Source organism: Pinus tabuliformis, chromosome 6 (genome assembly GCF_031772625.1).
Source record: "Pinus tabuliformis cultivar Carrire ecotype Pingquan chromosome 6, CPIR1, whole genome shotgun sequence".
Classification (NCBI taxonomy): domain Eukaryota; kingdom Viridiplantae; phylum Streptophyta; class Pinopsida; order Pinales; family Pinaceae; genus Pinus; species Pinus tabuliformis.
The window spans coordinates 619,733,411-619,739,410 of record NC_142292.1 but is presented as its reverse complement, the minus strand read 5'-3'; positions in this window follow the sequence as shown (position 1 = coordinate 619,739,410).

The window sequence follows — 6,000 nt, the reverse complement described above, 5'->3', positions numbered from 1 at the left end:
GATGATATACTGTAATCCCTGCTTCTTATCTGCTTTGGCGGATTTTTTTGTACTATATTTTGTTATATAATATAAACTTCTGACTTACAAAAAAAAAAAAAGTTATCAAATTTTGACTTATTATTTATAATTATTAAAAATAGCCCAAGAAAGAAGCTTTCGTCAAAGATGGTAAGGGTCGTAAGGTTAAGACTGACACATTTGATCGACATTCAGGAGCTCACCTCCGCTTCATCCAAGGGACGATAGAAAATATTGTGAGAATCCTGAGGAAACATAATGTTCCCTCAACCTTTAGACCCCTCAACACCATTAGAGGCTCCCTAAAGTCGGTTAAAGACCAGGTGAACCCTATGGATTTTGAAATGAGTTTATGTCATCCCATGTTCGTGTGGGTCCTCATACATAGGAGAAATGGTTTGGTCTATTGACCAAAGGGTTAAAGAACATGTTTTTGCTATCAAACTTGGGAGGACGAAATCCTGGGCTTTAGCGGAACATCCAGTGAAGACCAAGCATCACATATGCATTGTGGAGGTTAAGCTCTTTGCAAAAATTTCTCATTTCATCATTGCAATTTTAGGGAAGCCATTGGAATTGAGGGATCCTCTAATAACGTTAGTAGGGATGATGACTTGAAAATTAGTAACTGTCTCTCCTCTTACTCTTTCCCCTCTTTTTCAGAGCTTTTTATCCCTTTTTGTTTTATAGAGGATTCCCTCTCTCTTATTATTTATTTTTATTGTTTTTTTAGTAATATTATGTATTTGTGATGAATTTCAATTATTACTATTAATATTTATTATTATTATTAACAATATGTTTTTTTCTTAACACCGTCTTTTTTATTTTCTATATAATTTTAAATAGTTTTCATTTTATTATTGTTTTTTAATCCCCTTTTATTATTTATTTTGTGTGTGTATATATATATATATATATATATATATATATATATATATATATATATATATATATAATTGGTTATATTTTTATTTTTATTCTTTTTAATGCACGCCCTCACTTTTTATTTTTATATATTTATTTATCCTCTTTATTATTTAATTATTTATATTTTATTTAGTTTAGTTATGTTATTTAGTTATTTATATATTTTTATTTTATTTTACTCAATTTTTCCTATTTGGATAATCAAATAAATAAATACATTAATAAATAAGGAATGAAGAAGCTAATTAATATATTAAATATTTATTTCAACAAATTAAATTATTATTTATTAATTATTTAAGAAATTTAATGTAAATAGAATTTTGGTTGGTTTATAATATTATATATATATAAATTTTGCTCCCCACTCAAATATAGTCGTTTTCCTCTAACCGTTAGGTTGACCTATCATCTTATTTAAACTTCCTCTGAGATCTACCTCTTCATCTTGTCCTGTAGATGGACCACACTCGGTGGTTCGAAACGCATTGACCAAATACTCTATGTGATTTTTTCCTAACATTTTCTTGAATTAACAAATGAATGAATATTATTAATTTATATTAATAAAAATATTATTATTATCATCATTATTTAGAATAATAATATTATTTAAAATAATAATCTAAATATTAAAGTATGGGCCTCATCAGCAAGTCGAACCAGGGGGCGGTTTTGCCTTGTGCTAGGAGGAGGAGAGAGGAAAAAAAATCAAGTCAACTAAAGGCTAGTGTAAAAACATCACCCGTGGTAGTTGTGTCTATGATAACAATTTTCTTGAGTAGGTTTCTTCTTATAAATATTTGGGTATTAACTTTCCTCATCAGCTCCACTCAAATTATAGCATCGAGAAAAGAATTATTGGAGGTTTCAAAGCTTATTATGTGCTAGAAAACAATTGTAAGGCAGTTGATCTTTACATTTGGAGTAAAAAAAGTTCCTCTTTGAGACTCTCATCATCTCTGTTATCTTATAGATATGTGAAGTTTGGGGGTGCAGTATATCTAGGGAGTTGTGGAGAAATATTGAGATGATCAAAAAGCAGTTCATAACCTACAACCTCAACATCAAGGGAAATACTCTGTATCATATCCTCTTCATCGAAGTTGGCCTGTCCCCCATTGAAAGTGCGACTATGTTTACATATTTGATGTATAAGAAGAAGCTTCACAATATGGAATCCAAGAGGCCCCCAAAAATTGCTTCTAACTTTAGTCAAAACCCACACATGTGCCCCAAGCTTGGGTGGCATTAGGATGCTCAGTATTTTCTAAAACTTTGGGGGATTAAGGAGGAGATCATCATGGGAAGCAAGGACAATATCAAAGATACCATTAACCCCAAATTTAGGGACAAGATGTGGGATGTTAATAATATGGAGGATAAAGGGAAGCTAAGGTACTATAAGGAGGTGATCAACCCCACCGTTGATAACCATAATTATCTCTCTATTTTGACTAGCACTAAGAGTAAAATGAATATTTCTAGGATTAGAACTAAATCTCATGAACTTTAGAGTGACACCAAGTGATCGTCTACTCCCAAGATTCCCTAGGATGATAGAATTTTCCAGATTTGCAATACTAAGAAGGTGGAAGATGAAAATAACTTCCTTCTAGACAATCATGGCTTCCCGACACAATAATGGGAAAAAAATGGGCTCGATGCCGTAGATGCAAAAGTTCAAGTTCCCTCTAGCTATAGAAGTCAAATAAATTATTAGCTATCCCTAAACATTTAATAACCTTTTAACATAAGTGACAGGTGAAGTTCATATGATTTCCACAATTGTACAATGTTGTTTTTGGTTGGAGTTAGAAATGTATTAATTACTTCTTTTGTATAGGTTTTGGTAAGTTATGTGGTGTTTCAAGTCTAAATAAAGTGATAGTTATTAAAGCATGTGAGTTAAAGATGATATAATTATTATTAGCATTTTAAAGATTCTTTTAAATTGTGGAATTCAACAAGATTGTAGTGTGTTATTATAGGATGTTGTTGTGACTTATCTAGTGTTTAATTATTATAGAAACTTAATTTTCTTCTATGTCTCCCATAGTGGTAGCAGGCCAGGGAATTTTAAGAATCCTCTACCTAAGAATGAATCATGCTCTTGTAGAGTTGCTACCCCAACCATTGGAGATAATATCCTCTACCAAGAACCATAGTCGCAATACTCGAGGCCCCATCTTAAATTGTAGTCACGAGCCTACAGCCTCGATTGTAAGCCAACTCCCTAAGTGTTTCCATTGTGATCTTGCGTCACAATAGTCACTTTATCATTTACAAAAACTTTTAAGTGACTCAACTTGATATTGATAGGTGTTTGAACAACAGCTGTTGAATGAACCATTTTCATAGAAACCTCTACCATTTTGAGCAAGGGGCTACCATCATATGTGGGAAGCCAACAATAAAACAAAGAAAGAAATCGAGAGGTAAACCAAAACAATGGTTTGTAAACCCATTTCCATTAAAAATGCCCTAGTATAGAGGACCATTTTCAAATTCATTTGAGAGATACACCAAATCAAGGACTTTGGAAACCCACATCCATTAAAAACTCCTAGTTATGTTACTTTCATAGTCTCTTTTGTTGAGGGGGTGATGAGAAACATTTGGTATTTGAGGAAGCCACCATATCAAAAGGATGAGCATTGTGAGCCCTAGTTGTTTGCTAGAGTGGAATCTACAACTCTCATTTGTTTTGCATATAAATTGTAATTGTTTGAAGGTTTTTTGCAAGCTCAAGACCATGATAAATATTGGAAAATATCATATTCATCAAAGAATGGATATTTTCAGTGGTCCTTATCTTCCACCCCCTCCTATTTTCTTTGGTAGAAATTATGAATTGTGGGAAATTAAGATACTAATAGATTATTTATGGGACATTTTTTTGAATGGGTTTGAAGAACCCTCAAGCCAGGTAGCCTATGAGGCCATGACTCAAGGTTAGAGGGAGAAACTTGAATAGAACAAGGAGTATGAAACATCATTGTTTCTTATTCAAAAAGGCTTGGATGAGAGGATGCTTCCTAATATTGCTACAAAAACCACATCCAAAGAAGCTTGAAATATTCTACAAAGGACATAAAGTGAAAATGTCAGCAACACCGATCAATAGAGCATTGCAGTTGTTGACGAAGTGATTATTGTGACAAAAGAACTAGAGGATTTTGATATTACAATATTAATTTAAGAAGTCATGAAAGGGCCTATCGATGTAAATAATAAATGTAAGACATGAAGAGTGTAGTTGTCATAAACAATATAAACAAATTTAATAAAGAAATTTTCGAAGAAAAAAATTATTTTGTATGAGATGAAGAGAGAAAACATGGTGAAGAAAATGAAGATACACATGTACATGATGAAATTGAAACCACCTTTGTTATAAAAACCCTTTTGTTCCCCCAATGTAGATATCACTATATGAATTTGTTTATCTAAATTTACGTAAAAATTCAAATGATGGTTGGGATGTAGGAGTCGACATGGATTCAGAATTTGAGGAGGAAAGGTTGCTTGTGCAGTGTTTAAGGCAAGTTAAGTGCACCTCATAATTGTACCTTACATATCCCATGACAAATTAAATGACATTAAAAATAGATAGTAAATTTTGGTATGGGCAACCTAAGTGGTGGAAATTATATGAACTTTACATGTCACCTATGTTAAAAGGTTATTAAATGTTTACGGATAATTAATAATGTATTTGGCTTCTATAGCGAGAGGGCAGTTGAACTTCTGCATCTACGACATCGAGCCCATTGTTTTCCCAATATTCTGTCGGGTGGCCATGATTCTGCCATGCATTTGTCTCCTAGGATGAAGCGATAATAACCAAGCAAGCATTCTTAAGAACATAATATCATTTTATGGATTATGAAATTTATGATCATTTTAACTGAAAAAGAAGAAGCATTCACGTAGCATGGAACTATACTTTAAATTGTATTCTACAATCTACTAGGCCTTAGGGGATGATAGGAAATTAAGGAAATGTGAATTTTGATTTTTTTAATGGGATTCAGGAATTGGGATTTAAATGTTGGAGAGTGAAATCTCTTATAGATTGGAGAGATCCTGAACATTTTTTTTTTGCCTCATAATATGTTATGAAATGAAGTTCCAACTAAGGATCTTGCATGTTCGAATTCAATGACATGAATGTATTTTCAACAAATATACGTGCCTTGCCTTCTTATTTTCTAGGTTTCTTTCCAAAGCTGTAAAGTTTTGGAAATTGTTTTTTCATTTATATTTAAAATGACTTTATTGTTAGCTTTAAAAAAATTGGAATTTATTCCTTTTCTTTCCATAAAAAACAGAGATTTCAAGTAATTAAAATCACTATTTTTGAACATTAAATGTTGAAACCACCTGAAAATAAAATTTAAAATGATTCTGTTTTTTTTTTTAATATTTTTTCATATTCTCTCTAGAGAAACAATAGTTGGAATTATGGACTTATAGTTTGTATAGAAGAAGTATGTGTATGTTTTTAATCTCAGCTTTTGTCCTTGAAGAGAAAAAAATGTAATTGTCTCTAAAGAGACAAAAATGAAAGTCTCTCTATAGACAAAAATGAAAGTGTCTCTATAGAGACAAATGAAACTGTCTCTTAAGTGGCACTAATGTCTCTATCTTTATAGAGACAAGAATAATATATGTTCTATATTGTCTTTATAGAGACAAATTTTTAAGACAATAATTTTGAGAAACCCGCTTAAACTCAATAATTAAGACAATACACAAGTTTCCTTTTTTCTCACGTTAAGACAATTGACTCGAAAATTGTCTTAAATATTGTCTGAAAACAGCCCCCACATGTAGTAGTGTGGGTTTACAAACCCTTGATTCGGTTTATCTCTATATTGCTCGCCTTGTTCCATTGTTTCCTTCCTAGATATGATGGTAGCCCCTTGCTCAAAGTGGTAGAGTTTTCTCTGCAAATGGCCCATTCAACAATGGTTTTTGAAACACTTCCCAGCATTAAGTTGAGTCACATAAAGTTCTTATTGATGATGAAGTGACTACTGTGAC